We start from the raw sequence: 15732 nt of genomic DNA, 5'->3' as shown, positions 1-15732 counted from the left end.
GATCTGAGGACTGTGGTTCAAAGTTAACCCAGGCAGGAAAGTCCATGAGACATCTCCAATTAACCACCAGAAAGCTGGAAGTGGTGCTGTGGCTCAAGTGGTAGAGTACTAGCCTTGAGCTCTTTAGCTCAAGGACAGTGCACAGGTCCAGAGTTCAAGCCCCATGACTGACCAAAAAAAAAAAAAAGCAAAAGAATAGAGTGCCATTAACAGGGCATATATTTATTAAATGAGACAATTAAATGACTAATAAATGATTTTAAATTTTTTTAAAGAGGCCTGGGTGCCAGTGGCTCACACCTATAATCCTAGCTCCTCAGGAGGCTGAGATCTGGAGATGAACAAATGTTCATCAGCACTTGGATATTTGAAGCTGGTCACCAGTGACTCACACCTGTAACACCTGTAATCCTAGCCACTCAGGAGGCTGGGATCTGAGGATCGTGGTTCAAAGCCACCCAGGGCAAGAAAGTGAGACTCTTCCCTCCAATTAGCCACCAGAAAACCAGAAGTGGTACTGTGGCTCAGTGGTACATTGCCAGTCTTAAGCGAAAAGCTCAGGGACCATGCCCAGACCCTAAGTTCAAGCCTCACAAGAAGAGAGAGACAGAGACAGAGACAGAGACAGAGACAGAGAGACAGAGATCTAAGTTATTCTTTCTAACTTCACTTCTGCAGCAGAAAGTGTTATGAACTCACTCCTGGCGGATGTCTAGGCGTCACCTCTTCTGCCAAACCCACCACTCTGGGGTGGAGTGGGGGTCGCCTAAATCAGTGAGAGTCTGGCTTCTGGGACGGGGGGGGGGGTTGGCACAGAGCGCAGCATCCTGCATGCAGGGAGCATAGTTCTGAAACTGAAGAGCTGCCAAAGGGCCTCCCCTTCCCCTCCCCCCCCCCAGCACCCGAAGAACATCAGGGTGCAGTTACAAGTCCTTCCCGATAGGCGGCGCTGGTTGCACAAAATGGACGCCAAGATCGCACTTTCCTCGGTGACTCCCCCAAGAGGGGACACTCCCGGTGCTCCTCAACGCTCTTCTTCCCGACAGCCATCCCGAAGGGACCGTGCTGGTTTGCTCGGCTACCACGTCCATGTTGAAAACAATTGCATGAAAGAAAAAGGAACGAGGGAGAAAAGAAAGAGGAAGAGGCCGCGGAGACAGGCAAAGGGGAAGGGAGATGTTTCCACCGCGCCCCCAGCCCAACACACGGCCAGGAGCCGGGGTCCTCGCCTTGCACGGAGGGCAACAAAGAAAAGGAACGACCTAAGTCTGCCCTGGAACTCGAGAGAAAGCCGAGATTAAGTGAGGGAGGTGGACGCTCGGCCGACGAGGAAACCGGAGTCTAAAGGCAGGCGTGCGCTGGCTCGCTGGGGCGCACAGCGCTAACGCAGGACTCCCCGGATTCCTGCGACCTCCGGGCCCAGAGCATCGCCCAGGAGCGGAGAGGAGAGGGAGGCCCGGCCTAGCCGGAGACCTGCTCTAGCTTTCTAGGAAGGAGCTCCGTTCCCGGAGCCCCTCTCCTTCGGCCAGCTCTGAGAATTCTGGTCACACTTGTCCTTCAATCACACCTGGAGCCCCGTGTCCCAGCTCCCTGGTGGTCTAGTGGCTAGGATTCGGCGCTTTCACCGCCGCGGCCCGGGTTCGATTCCCGGTCAGGGAAGCTCACTTTTGCAAGTGCCATCTACCAAATCTTCCTCACTTCCATAGACCGGTGAATTCAGAACATTAAACACACTGGGATCATAAAGCCGGTAATGGGGCGCTGTGGGATGCGCCTTTGCTCCCCCCGCTCCCCCTCTGGTGGTGGTGGGGGACTCACTGGCGTTTTGTCTGCACCTCCAAGACTCCAGCCATCATTGCTCGGCTGTTTCTTCCCTGACATCGCTTGAGTGGTGGTGGCTCTTTTTGAAAACAAAATGGGAACCACCCAAGAAAGAGGTGCTGACCGACGGCTTGCTCTCCCTCCACCGGCCACGGGAGGGCGCTCCACCGCGACTCCCCCAGCTCTTCCCACGCTGAGGGAGCGAAGAATTCCTGGACCCCCTCCCCCAGCCCCAGGTCCTTCCACCGGCCCCGGTGGCTCCCTGCCCCGCTTAAAGCAGTCACGGTGCTGTCCTCGGCCTTTTCCCCTTGGGCCTTCGGTGACCATCTAGGGGACGCAGGAGAGACACTGGGGAGCGGGGACCGAGCTCTCCCCGCGTCTGGATGGAAGATGTGTTGGACAGGCCGGTGCACAGGGAGCCTCTCTTCCTCGCCCGCCCGGGGAAGCGCGGCGGCAGTGGCAGGGCATCCGCGCCGGCTCGCGGGACTCCGCGGAAAGGACGAGGGCGGCTGCAGGGTAGATGAAGGCCGCAGCGGGGCCGTGGCGCGCCGTGATCGTATAGTGGTTAGTACTCTGCGTTGTGGCCGCAGCAACCTCGGTTCGAATCCGAGTCACGGCAGTCTGGGCTGGTTCCCCGGCTCCGCCCCTTTTGCTCCCGCGAGCACCCAGCGTGGAGCCGATCGCGCCACCCCTCGCATTCCCGCGGCGGCCGGGGGCACGGGATCCCTTCTCCATCGTCGTGGGTGCGGGCACATGCGCAACCTCAGCTCTTCTCTGAGCCTTCCATGCCCGGATTCAGAAAGAGCATTTAAGGATTAAAGCTGCTCGCGACCTCTCGGCGGCCTGCGGCGGCTCCTCTGCCCGCCCGCGTGGTCCCGGCTGCCTGCAGTTGCGCTCGGCCCGCCCGGGCCCCGGGTGTCACGCTGGAGAGGCAGCAGGGGGTCCAGGACCACACCCAGGATAAATCCAACTGGGACCCTGCTGGGTACACCCCGGGACCATGCTGGGACCCAAAGGGAGGAGAGGCAGGAGGGAGCGAGGGTGGGCGGTCCCTTCTTGGTCCCCCAAAGGGCGCACAAAAGGACTCGCTGGACCCCCAGGCAGAAAGCGAAGGACACTACCCGTGACGTCACACAGAGGGCATGCCCTATGCAAATGAGGCTGCCGCACGGGGAAGGTGGGGGAGCTGCAGTCGGACAGCTGTAGCACCCACTCGTGGATTTCCAGTGCAGTAGGAGAGCGCGCAGGAGCATGGCTTGGCGCAGAAGGTGACAGCCGCTCCAAAGGGCTTGGGAAGGTCCGGGAATGGAGACGAAGGCTGATGACCATGTGTGTACGGTGCAAAGCATGGGAGGTTTAGACCGAGTGGGTGGTCAACTTCTCATACTTACCTGGCAGAGGAAACACCATGATCACGCAGGTGGTCTTCCCAGGATGAGGCGTGTCCATTGCACTTGGGACGCGCTGACTCCTGCGATTTCTCCACATAGAAGAAACTCGACTGCGTAATTTCTGGTAGTGGGGGACTGCGTGCGCGCTCTCCCCTGGTCATGTGATGTATAATGTTAGAGCTTTCGGTTGTTAGAGAGGACTTGCTAGTTAGCAAGCTGACAAACACAATATAATACGGAGTATTCTGTTCTACTGTTTTTTTTTCCTTTACAAGATCTCGTGAGTTTCACTGCAATCCTGGCTTTCCAGCTTTACAGAATGGGTTCTGAAAGTTTTTAGGGCAAGTGGTTCTCTCCAAAAAGTGATTAGGGGTAGATCAGCCCTCCGCTCCTCCCACCGCAGCACCCTTATCTGCATAGGGCACGCCCTCTGTGTGACGTCACGGACGATGTTTTACTACCCGCGTTCGCAAAAACTACTCATTCCGCATGAATTTAGAGACCGAGGCCCCGGCTTCCTCTAGGGCAGCACAAGGCAACCTGCGTTTCCTGAACGTGGAACAGGCGGCCGTGTGGGATGGCGCAAAATAAATAAGGAAAAGGGGCCTGGTGATAGCGGGTTTTTTGGTGTTATTGTAAAGGTTACAGTTACATAAGCCAGGTTAAGTACGTTTCCTTTGGGGCAGTGTCACCCCTTCCCCTGCTGTCTCCCAGTTTTTCCCTGCCGTTCAACAGTGTGCAGTGAGTACCAGTGCTGCATCTGATCAACCTGTAGCTCCTCATTCCTGCTCCTCCCCTTGCCCTCCCAAAGCTGGTGACATTTTTGCTTTGTCCTGAGGGCCCTTTTCTTCACTGCTCAGACGACTGCTTTTTTCCTATCTCTGCTCTCCTCTCCCCCCTCTGGTCTCTCCTCTTGCGTTCCTCCTCCAGCCCCCGCCCTCCCCCTCCCTGCTTTCTGGCTTCCCTGCGCCCAGAACCACCTGTGGCGGAGGACGGGGCGCCGTGCGGCGCGGGACCTCACTTGGGTGCTAGGAATCCCTGGGGGCTTTGACGGGATTCGAACGACTCCCAGAATGTAAGGCCCGGCAGCTCCCTGGACAAACAGTTGAGCTCCCGCATCCCGCGTTCGGGAGGTGGAGTGGGGACCTCGGAGTGGGGACTTCGGGCGATCGCCCCGCTTGGAGAGGAGGAGAAGCCGTGGATGTGTGTGTCCGCCGCCCGAGTTCCCCGGCGGACTGTCCCCGCCGCGTCTCACCTTCGCGCGTGCCCAGTGACGTGACCCTTGGCCCTGGATGTCTCCTCCTGTGTTGGTTTTGACATTTATTTATTGAGCATTTATAACCTTTGTTTACCTGCTTGCAGGAGGGCGAGAGATGGTTTGTGAGGTGTAGAAGTGTGCTGCAGAAGTATCTGGCGAGTCTCTGTGGCGCAATCGGTTAGCGCGTTTGGCTGTTAACCGGAAGGCTGGTGGTTCAAGCCCACCCAGGGACGCTGCTATGGTGTCTTTTATTTCATTGGAGCCCTTTGTCTCTGACTTATCTGCTACTGGGTGTAACCTTCATAGGAAACCAACTTAAATGAAATAACGTGCTTCCCCAGAGCCCGATCCTTGTTCAGTCTGTCTCCCCCCCCACTCTTCCACCACCACCCCCCACCCCGCCAATAACAACTCCATAATGGATGGTGAGAAGTGATGGGTTCTTACAGAAGGATCCACAGACAAAGGAGAGGCTGAGAACATTGCCAGCCAAAACGCCCTCAGCTACAGTGAGGAATGGTCACCGGTCACCTGCATCTTGTTTTGTTTTGTGTGTTTTTTTAACCTTTAAGGAGTTGGACAAAGGGGTTTCAATTCAACGTGTCTGTGGTCCAATGAATCTTGATCATATCACCCCTTACATCATTCTCCCCATCTTTTCCAGTCCCATCCATACCCTCAAATTAGGTACTAGTATCTTTATGTATGTCTGTTGAATGTACAGGCCGTATTTCCCCACCTTTGCTCTATTCATCAGTCGCTCTTCCTTTTGCCCCCTTTCCCCAAAAAGCATGTTTGACCTTCATGGTATTCATTTGTTAAGCCGTTCATTCGTTATTTAGAGGAGTTACATGTATGTTTTCATAGATGTTTATACTGTAGATGTAACTTTCACATATGGGAGAGAACACCGGTTGTCTCTCAGCCAGCCTTATTTCACTCAGCATACTTTTTTCTAGGTCCATCCATTTCCCTGCAAATGGCATAGTTTAATTTCCAGTAGAGAAAATTCTATTTTTCTGATACTTTTGTAAGCCAACTTTTGCAGCAAGCTTGTGTTCATGACACAAGAGGCGGCACTGACCCGTGGTGACATTCACAGACCTCGGGAAAAACCGCTGTGGCGGGCTAAAGAGAATCGGTATCTTCCCTGGGCCCTGAGGGCTGACAGGCAAATCCTGACAGAGTATTTTCATTATTGCCTCTGTGTGTGTGTGTGCGCGCGCGCAAATATTGATGTAGTTACTTCTTTCGAAATGATTGTGAAGTTATGATTATATCTTTTTTTGTATAAATTACAGATCATGTCGGGGCAGATCACTCTGGTCACCCCTTTGCCAGGTGTAGAGAGATGAGTGACGGGCTGTGAGCCGGTGGCGCGTCAACACTGCTGTCTTGGGCGTGGACTCTGCTAGCTCATCCTCCTGCGCAGGGCCAAAGCGCGCTAGCGCAGGCCGGGGAGGGACCCCTGCAGGTGTGTTTCCCAGCAGAGCAGGGGAGCAGCAGGAGTGGCCCAGGCTTCCAGGATCCCGCCCCCTTTCACAAGCCTGAGAACCTCGGTGACACTTGTCCTCCAAACAGAACACGCAAGTCTCCCACAAGTTCCCTGGTGGTCTAGTGGTTAGGATTCGGCGCTCTCACCGCCGCGGCCCGGGTTCGATTCCCGGTCAGGGAAACTTCCTTTTGCAACTCTATCACATAAGGATGTGGTAGAGGTTTGGCAGGTGATGAGATGAAAAAGAAAATTAAATGCTGTCAAATGAAGAACAGTCAAAGGAGATGCATACAGTCAGAGCCACGAAGGACACACAGAAAAGCAACTTTTTAAGTTTAGTACGCAGTATGAAGGAGAAATGGTGCTCCAGGGATGGGCCCGCAGAATCACACGAGGTCCACGGGTGTGTGTGTAAAAATTATTTAATATGAAGTGGGTGTGGAAACGGCCAGCTAAAGAGTACAACCATCGCGTGGGGGAGCCGCGGGGACGGCAGGGATCGGGAACGCGCCGGATCTGGCTTTCCGTCTCGGGTCTTGGGTTTCCGGGCCCGCGACGCAGACGATGTTGGGAGGAGGCACGGACCGGGCGTCGGGGGCGCACGCGGCCTCCGCCCCGCAGCGCCCCTCCGTAACCCCGGGTCCGCCGAGGCGCGTGCACAGGGAGCAGGACGCGCGCTCTTCCCCGCCAGCCGGAGGAGCTGCGGCGGCGGCAGAGCGTCCGCACCGGCTCGCGGGGCTCGGCGGGAAAGACGAGGGCAGCGGCAGGGCAGACCAGACTACAGTGAGGCCGGTGGCGCGCCGTGATCGTATAGTGGTTAGTACTCTGCGTTGTGGCCGCAGCAACCTCGGTTCGAATCCGAGTCACGGCAGTCTGGCTTGGTATCTGGCTCCGCCTCTTTTGCTCTCGTGTGCATCCAGCGTGGAGCTGTCCGCGCCCCGCACGTGGCGTCCACAGGGCCTACCCACGCCGTCCCGGGGCGAGGCTCCACGCATGACTTTTTGGAAGTTGGCTGGAGATAAGGGTCTCGCGGGCTCTGCTCCCCGGCCTGGCTCCGAACCTCATCCTTGTTTTCAGGAGTCAGATGGGGAAGGGTGGGCGTCCAGGCGGGTGGGATAACCCGGCTTGCTGGAGTGACAGCGCCCCGCTTCACCCCGCCGCTCCGGCCTCGCCCCGCCCTGCGCTCCGTCCGCCCTGCACCCCGCCGCCGGGGTCCCGGGCCCCCAGCCGCCGCTGCTCGGAGGCCCGGGGCGCAGCGCGCTCCCCCCGACCTGCGGGCAGCCCCACGGCACGAGGGAATCCCACGAGGGGCCGGATTTGAACCGCCGGCGTCCGAGCCCACAGCGCCTGCAGTTTGCGTTCTCCAACAGATGCCGGAGTGACAGCGCAGTGTCGGGTTCGAGACCCGCTGGCCCTGGGACCCGGCGGCCGCCACCTTTGGGCGCAGGCACCCCCTCCCCCAAATCCCGGCCGCACCCCCAGGCGGCATAAGCACGGGGAAGAGCCGCGAAGTCACCGAGGCGAGCCAGCCCCGCCGCCCCCACATTCCGTCCTAACCCCCTCCATCCCGCAGACCAAAACCGACGGGAGGCCGCTCAGGGAGCGGGAAAACAGCATCTTGTTCGAACTAAACAGAAAGGTCCCACCGAGATTTGAACTCGGATCGCTGGATTCAGAGTCCAGAGTGCTCACCATTACACCATGGAACCTTCAATTGTCATTTGAGTTCAGAGGACAAGGAGAGAGCTGTGGTACTTGCCCTCGGCTTTTCCCACTGATTCATGCCAAATATTACATTTACACCCCAGAAAAAGAAAAGGCTTCCACTCTGGTCTCTGGGCCCAAAGAGACTTCAAGCCTCCACCATAAGTGGCCTACTCTGCCTCTGATCAACAACGTGCTTTCCAGGAGTTTCTCTGTCCCTCCTGCTTTCCCTCCCAGCCAGCCTGGGATACCCATCCTCCCCACAGGACGTGGGACTCCTGAGTTCCCCGGCTGCACAGCTCTTTGGGGGCTCCCCACAGTACTGTAGAAAGGGGTATCAGCCATGGAAAGGATCAGGATGAAGGAGAGCTGTCACTTTCCCCTCCTCCCCCCATACATACATGTACATTTCTTAGTACAAATGCCCACGTGTTGAATGAACATGAAAAGCAACCCACCATTGGGTTTATTATCACTCATATAGACCACTCTCACCTGCGAGACTCAGAATCCACCTTGATGAACAAGCAAGACCAAGAAGCGGAGTTCTAACACTTACATACACTGGGTTTCAGACCAGGGAGCCAAGGCTAGCTTATGCAGTCTTATCCAAGCCTTGCATGTTTTTCACAAATATGAACCAAGGGTGGGGGTCCTAAGATCACTCACTCACTCACCAAATGGAATGTGTGTTCAAGGTTCAATATTAACCTATACAAAGTACCAGGACACACATTCAATAGGTGAAAGTCAGCATTGGCCACTTGTGTGGCATGGTGACACACACCTGTAATCCCAGCACTTGAGAGACTGAGGCAGGAAGGTAAGCCCACCAGAGTAGTACTTTTTAACTGCCATAGCCTTGTTTTCTTGGACCCTGGGTGGGCAGGCAGGATGAAGGAAATCGTGTTCCTTAGTTCAGGACACACAAGGCTGGCTGTTCAGAAGAGACTCGAATTGTCACCCACACATTTGCCCAGACCCTTCCTCTGTCAGGAAGGAACACATGGTCTGAGTAGTTGTCCCTGATCTATCCCCACATTCTCTGAGTACATCAACAAAGGATGGCCCCTTATACATAGCTGATGCTGTGGGGAATCGGGGAGCTTAAAGGACACTTTTTAAAGTATGAGTTGGTTTAATTAAATTCAGTTCTACCCATTTCCTAATTGAAAACTGGGTATTTGTGCACTTCCATCTGTATGACTGAAGTCACTGTTAGCATGTGTCTCTGCAGGTGTCCTGTGCTGCTATACAGTGGATGACAACACGTCCTCGTGTTTAATTTTGTTATGGATAAGTGATCTGGTACTGGGCCTTGAATTTAGGAACTGTGTGCTGCCCCTGAGCCTTCCCCCCACCTCAAGGTTGGCACTCTATCACTTGAGCCACAGCTCCAATTCTGGGTTTTTGCTGGTTAATTGGAGATGAGTCTCATGGACTTTCTTGCTCGAGCTGGCTTTGAACCATGATCATCAGAGCTCAGGCTCCTGAGCAACTAGTATTACAGGTGTGAACCCCAGTGCCCGGTAAGCCCACAGGATGATTGACAGGTCTCAGCCTTGTCACTTGAGGGAGTGGGTGTGGCTGGGAAGGTTGGGGGGGAGATGATGGAAGGGGTGACACTGATCAAGATACAATATGCTTATGAACTGATTTGGCGAAACCCCATTGTACAACTCCTTAAAGACCATTAAAAAATATATATCTGATGAGCGGATAACTCCTCTGTACAGCACCTTAATAACAACAGCCGCATATTTTGAAACTCGATTTCTGAACCCACATCACGGTCTGACTCCATGCTTGCCTTGAGGTGGCAACGCCACATTTTCCGGTTGAACAGGCAGACTTCCACTGCTTGCCCCTTTCCTTCTCCTGCCCTGCCCGCGCTGCGGCTCGGTTTGCGGCGTCCGAGCTCAGAGGCGCAGACCGGAAACGGAGAGGAAAGGACGGCCGCTGCGCACAGATTCTGGCCGGAGCCCAAGCTGCTGACGTCGGGGCGCAAACACCGACTCCGGCGGGAGGGAGAAGTGGGGACCAGAAGGAGCCGCCACGGACCTGCGCGGCGCGGGGCGTAGGCCTCGGTCCGGTGAATGCGCGGGGCACCCCGGCCTCTCCCAGCCTCTCCCGGGGACGTGCAGAGCGCCCCGGGGTCCCCCTGGCCGCTGTGTATGGCTTATGTATCTAGACCCCCACAGCTCTCTGCAAGTCTCTTTGGCACAATTGGTTAGCGCGTTCAGCTGTTCATGATGGCAGGATAATCGGTCCTTGTTTGCTCCCCATAAACCTGGAGTGGCATTGTATTGTATTACAGGCCCGGCCCTCTCTGTTCTAACCAGACCAACACAAGGACCTTCAATATAAGCAGTTTATCTCAAATGGGAGGGGAGAATCATTTCTCACTTTGTACATGAACTCCAAGGTGAGTTTGAAATGAGCTTGGTTTTGTTTTCTTTTATGACAAAAGGATGCCACAGAGAAAAATCTTCAAAGTTGGTCATTTCTGTTGTGCAGAGAAGTGAAACAGAGAAAAATCTGCAGACAAAGTTGGTCATTTCTGTTGTGTAGAGAAGTGGAAGTCGGTTGGGACAGGGCAGAGTTTGTGCCACGATCTCATCTGAATGGGTTATTTTTGTTTGTTTGTTTGTTTGTTTTTGGGTCCAGTCGTGGGGCCTGAACTCTGGGCCTGGGCTCTGTCCCTCAGCTCTTCAGCTCAAGGCTAGTGCTCTACACTTGAGCCACAGTGCCACTTCCTGCTTATGTGGTGCTGAGGAATCTAACCCAGGGCCTCATGCATGCAAGGCAAGCACTCTACCACTGAGCCACCTTCCCAACCCCCCCCCAGTGGATTATTGCATAGAAGCAGAGCCAAATTAATCACAGCCCACTGTCTGCCAATGCTGCCAAAGTCTCTTCAGTACCCCCCCCCAATATACACACCCCTTCTCTCTGTGTGTCTAGTGTAACTGGGCTATTGCTGCCCTCCTGTCTTAGCTTTGAGGGAAGAAAAACAGAGGTGGTAGTGGACACACAGATTTCTGTTGCCCATTTTGGCTAAAACTACCAAAGTATTTTAAAAGTCCTCTACTAATTGTAATTATCGTATGTTAATCAATCATATGCTAATCAATCATTCTATCCAGAAAGGACAGGGAAGACACACCTGTTTGGCAGCCTCCTGCCAAAGCTGTGATCCAAATGGACAAAAATCCCGATGATTCTGTTCTTTGCCTTCCTTTCCTTTTTTTGTCCTCCTTCATGAATCTTAGTTTGGCTTTTATAGTATTTGGTGAAAACCTTTTGTTTGTGTGTTCAGTCTTGTACCATGGTAACTGAGCATGCCAAAATCTGTCTTTACAGCAAAAGTTGCCATGTCTGTCTCTAAAACTTACCACCACCCCCCCCAAAAAAAATCCATCTGAGACACATGAGGAGAAACCAAATGTTAACACACTTTTCTGACATCTAAAAGCTATCCCCGAGGGGACTTACTCCTTTTCCTGGCAGCTCCATTCCTTTTTTCTTCTAGAAGGGAATCCCGTGCATTTATTTCCTTGTGGGCCCTGCCTCTGGGCCCAGAGCATGGCAGGAGAGGGGAGAGGCTGGCAGAGCCTTGATAGAAACCAGCTCTAGCCAGCCAGGGTGGATCCATCCCTACCTGTCACAGAGTTGAAAATCCCCATCATACTTGTTCTCCAGTCATACCCCAATACCACCTTCTTCCCTGGTGGTCTAGTGGCTAGGATTTGGTGCTTTCACCGTCGCGGCCCGGGTTTGATTCCTGGTCAGGGAAGACCTTTTACAACATAGTTGATATGCTTTCCTCATTTCTACTCACCAGAAAGTGCAGAGCCTTCTTACACACAAATCACAATATTGGCTGTGGGATGTGCCCTTGCTCCACCAATCTGGGAGAATTAACTGCTGTTTCATCTGTACCACCAAGACTGGAAATCGCTACCCCTCCAGCTGTTTTCCCCTGACCCCATCTGTGCAGTGGCTCTTTTAAAAACAAGTGGAAAGGAAAACAAATAGGACCCTCCCTCCCCCCATGATGCTGATAGAGTAAGATGCTTGCTTCCCCTCCATCGGCCACTGGAAGCTCGAACTCGTTTCTTCCTCACTCCCCAAGGCCAGTTTTTGCTGGATCCAGCATACCTGACAGTATACTTCTTTGAATATATTAAAAACACCATTCCAAAGACCACTAGCCTTAATCACTTCTGTGGGCAAACTGTCAAGTGATTTCGTTATGCAGGCCTGTGCTTTAGATGTTACTTTCTATGCAAATGAAACAGCGATGAGGATCCATCTAACTCCAATCACCATGTCACAAATGAAGAATACAAACACATGCTGGCAAGGGGCATAGGTAGGGAAGGGGTCACCAGACCCAGATGAGGCATAGTGAAGTTTTCCTTTAAATGTAGGCATTCTTCACTTAGGGTCCTTCGATCGCAGAATAAGGATTTCTGGACAAGACACAACGGTAAGAAAACGTGGCAGAGATTTATTGAGTAGGCAAGCAGGCAGGCAGACAAGCATGCAGATGGACAGAAGGGCAGGGGTGTACTCTTACCATGTGGGTATTCTCACCATGTGGGTGTTCTCACTGTGTGGGTGCTCTGTGTGGATGTTCTCACAATGTGGGTGTTCATAGTGTGGGTGCTCTCATTGTGTGAGAGGGAGATAGACACACAGCTCTTCCTCTCCTCAGGGTATTTACAAGGTAAAGGCAGGGGATCTGACTTAAGCTTGTATCTTTGCTCTAATGATTCCTGGTGCTACTTTCTGAGTTTCTGGGTGTTTGGGGGTATATTTCCAGGTAAGAAGGCATCCTGCCATAAAACAGATCCTTATCATTGAAATAAAGAAGCTGCAAGTTTTGGGGAAGCATTTTTTTTTCTCAGAAAGGCATACATCCTGCCAGGCAAGTGTTAATTCTTGGGGTTAGGAACACACCCCTCAGGAAGGAATGCATCCTGTTGTCTGTCTTTGACACAAAGATTGCACCTCTATGTTTCTACATACCATATTTCTGAGTTGCCTTCAGCAGGCCTCAGTTTCCTGTTTCAGAAGGACTGGTGAGAAAGTAAATAGTGCAACCACTATGGAAATCAGTATGGAGGATCCTAAACTATAAAACTGTTTTACGACCCAGACATATCTCCAAACTATTTCAAGACAGGATATAAAACAGTAGCTTAACTATGGAAAGAGCCCAGCTGCAGAGGGTAGGGAAATGGAAAAGGGAGCAGTGGGCGGATACAGTTGTCATAATCAATGTCTCTGTGTGAAATGGAAGTGGGAAATGTGGTTGATAGGGAGGGTAAGGAAGACAATAGTGGAAGGAATGAGTCTGAGCAAGACACATTGTCCACATAAAAGGAAAAGTTAAGCTGGGTGCTGGTGGCTCATACCTGTAACCCTAACTACCCAGGAGGAGGCTGAGATTGGAAGATGGTAGTTCAAAGCCAGCTCAGGCAGGAAAGTCCATAAGACTGTTACCACCAATAAGCTATCAGAAAAAAGCCAGAAGTAGCACTGTGGCTCAAGTAGTAGACTGCTAGCCTTGAGCAAAAGAAGTTCAGGGACAGAGTCTAGGCTGAGTTCAAGCCCCAGGATGGGCAAAATAAATAAATAAATTAATTAAATGTGAACCCTTTGTACAACCATTTGAGAATTAGAAAAAAAAAAACTTTTTGCCAGTCCTGGGGCTTGAACTCAGGGCCTGGGCACTGTCCCTGAATTTCCTTTGCTCAAGACTAGCACTCTACCACTTGAAACACCATACCACTTCTGGCCTTTTCTGTGTATGTGGTACTGAGGTATCAAACCCAGGGCTTCAGGCATGCTAGGCAAGCACTCTACCACTAAGCCACATTCTCAGCCCTGAACATTAGAAAATATTGAGTAAATAAACATTGCTTTGTTCATACTCATCTCTCCGTTTTTTTTTTCTTAGAAACTCTTACGGTGCTGCTTCAACACTGGTCATGTCCTCATTGTGCGCAGCAGTTAGTGTTAGATCAAATCACCCTGGAATCATCTCTCCATCTGAAAATTTGACTGGTAAGCTGCAAAAAAAGGAAAAGAAAAAGAAGAAAGGGAAGGATGGAGGGGAAGTAGATGGATCCAAAAGGAAGAAAGAAATGACACATTTCAAAAAGAGGATGGAGAACAAAAAAGAATGTTCCATAACAGAGTGGATGTTTACTGTGCTGGAATAAAAATAGATACATAATGTAACTTCACAGAAACGGAATTAGGAACTCGAGGCAGCTTTTCTAATCCTACACCTTCTATCCATTAAACTCCATTGTTTGAAAACCTGGGTACAGAGCCAAACCCAGGATGAATCCTGCTAGGACCAAGCTGGGTTTACCTTGGAACCATGCTGAGACCCGCCACCGACTCCACCCGATGGGGAGAGGCCGGAGGGAGGGTGGACTGTCACTTAGTGGAACCCCCCCCCCACACACACCTTAAAGTGCGCGCAGGTGGGCGGAGAGGGCAGGTACTGAGCAGTACGTCAGGAGGGACAGGCACCTTCTGTGACGTCACACAGAAGGCGTGGCCTGCAGATGAGGCAACCCAGGGGCTGCTGGTCCAAGCCCTATCGCACCCACTCGTGGATTTCCGGTGTGCGGGAGAGGCGTGAGAGCTTGGCTGGGAACGGAGGGTAGAAGCTTCTCGGAAAAGCTGGGAGAGCCCGGGAATGGGTTGAGGGCCGGTGACCATGTGTGTACAGTGTAAAGCACGTGAGGTTTATGGGGAGTGGGAGGCCACCTTCTCATACTTACCTGGCAGGGCAAATGCCATGATCATGCAGGTGGCTTTCCCAGGGCGAGGCGTGCTCATTGCACTTGGGGCGCGCTGACCTCTGCGATTTCCTCACGTGGAGGAAACTCGGCTGCATAATTTTTGAGAGTGGGGGACTGCGTGCGCGCTCTCCCCTGGCAAAAGGTGAATAATAGAGCTCATGGATTAGACTTTTTTGCGTGCTGTTTATTCTACCGTTTTATAGGTCTATTTTAGCTGCGGTTTTTTTTATCTGTGGTGTCCTTAACGGCTAGTCCGCTCTTATATTGGCAGGGAGCTGGCTTATGCAAACTACACCCAAGTTAGGTATCCCGTATGTGGTGTTTGCTCCTAACTGTGCAATTTCTTTCGAGACAACACTTATGCTTTCACGCTCGTCCTTGGCGGTGGGCTGGGACCCATTCATCGGCTGCAGCGGTTCCAACAAAGTCAGCGGAGTAAAATCCCAATGGGTGCAACAAGGCACAAGCGCCCCACACCGAACCTAGGACGCAGTCTCCGGCGGGCGACCCCCGTGGTTGCCCTTTCTGCAGTTGACAAATCACGTCCCCAGAAGATGCCAGAATAACAGACACTTCACTGGAGAAGATGCGGGAACCGCGAAGGACTTGCGGTGCCAGGCAAGGCAGTCAAGATGGGAATGACCCGGGGGAGAGAGAGAGATGTGGGGATCCAGAGCCCCCTCTGCCCTCGCTGCTTCCCTTCGTGCCCCCAAAGCGAGGATATGGACAAGCCCAGAAGCAAGATAAAATGACATTTCCTCAAATCAAACAGGAAGGTCCTGAGATTTGAACTCGAACCGCTTAATTTGGAGTCCAGAGTGCTCACCATTACACCATGGAACCCACGGGAATAGCTGAGGGAGGATTAGAAGCCCATATGAATGTGTGTGCGAGTTTCAACCCGTACACCCAGGGCATCGGATTTGCATCCAGGGATTTGGGAGAGCGTCCACCCTGCCCTCAGAGTCAGGGAGAGAATCCTTCTGCTTTTATACCTCCTCGTCCTGAAGTGAAATTTCCCCCAGACAACCGAGATATCGGTTCGTGCCGACACGACGCAGCACAGGGAGCAGCCCCCCCGCCCCCCCGGGCCCCTTTATCATTGTTTCCGTGCAAGAGTCTGTGACCTTTAGCCGATCCTCCTTTTAGAGCAAGGGGTCAAAGACTTCTCTTTCCCCCACTGTTCCCCTCACTTGGCTAGGCTGTGCCACCGCGCAAAGCTCCCAGGACTGCGCC

At 52.9% G+C, this 15732-nt stretch overlaps 8 non-coding genes across 8 annotated transcripts; 7 read left to right on the top strand and 1 right to left on the bottom strand.

Moving 5' to 3' along the window:
- The first annotated feature begins 1587 nt into the window (after positions 1 to 1587).
- Positions 1588 to 1659, top strand: Trnae-uuc (transfer RNA glutamic acid (anticodon UUC)). Its single transcript has one exon. It is a non-coding gene; the product is annotated as a tRNA-Glu (tRNA).
- A 709-nt stretch (positions 1660 to 2368) lies between these two features.
- Positions 2369 to 2440, top strand: Trnah-gug (transfer RNA histidin (anticodon GUG)). Its single transcript has one exon. It is a non-coding gene; the product is annotated as a tRNA-His (tRNA).
- A 764-nt stretch (positions 2441 to 3204) lies between these two features.
- On the top strand, positions 3205 to 3368 carry LOC138817391 (U1 spliceosomal RNA). The gene has a single exon (XR_011368847.1). It is a non-coding gene; the product is annotated as a U1 spliceosomal RNA (small nuclear RNA).
- A 1261-nt stretch (positions 3369 to 4629) lies between these two features.
- Positions 4630 to 4703, top strand: Trnan-guu (transfer RNA asparagine (anticodon GUU)). The gene has a single exon. It is a non-coding gene; the product is annotated as a tRNA-Asn (tRNA).
- Positions 4704 to 6073: 1370 nt separating this feature from the next.
- On the top strand, positions 6074 to 6145 carry Trnae-cuc (transfer RNA glutamic acid (anticodon CUC)). Its single transcript has one exon. It is a non-coding gene; the product is annotated as a tRNA-Glu (tRNA).
- Positions 6146 to 6764: 619 nt separating this feature from the next.
- On the top strand, positions 6765 to 6836 carry Trnah-gug (transfer RNA histidin (anticodon GUG)). Its single transcript has one exon. It is a non-coding gene; the product is annotated as a tRNA-His (tRNA).
- A 766-nt stretch (positions 6837 to 7602) lies between these two features.
- Positions 7603 to 7674, bottom strand: Trnaq-cug (transfer RNA glutamine (anticodon CUG)). The gene has a single exon. It is a non-coding gene; the product is annotated as a tRNA-Gln (tRNA).
- A 6793-nt stretch (positions 7675 to 14467) lies between these two features.
- On the top strand, positions 14468 to 14631 carry LOC138817409 (U1 spliceosomal RNA). Its single transcript, XR_011368859.1, has one exon. It is a non-coding gene; the product is annotated as a U1 spliceosomal RNA (small nuclear RNA).
- Positions 14632 to 15732: the final 1101 nt, after the last annotated feature.

Source organism: Dipodomys merriami, unplaced genomic scaffold, assembly GCF_024711535.1.
Source record: "Dipodomys merriami isolate MVZ:Mamm:240054 unplaced genomic scaffold, mDipMer1.0.p SCAF_7, whole genome shotgun sequence".
Taxonomy (NCBI): domain Eukaryota; kingdom Metazoa; phylum Chordata; class Mammalia; order Rodentia; family Heteromyidae; genus Dipodomys; species Dipodomys merriami.
Note: the sequence above shows the minus strand (reverse complement) of the source record. Positions and strands in the feature narration are given on the sequence as shown.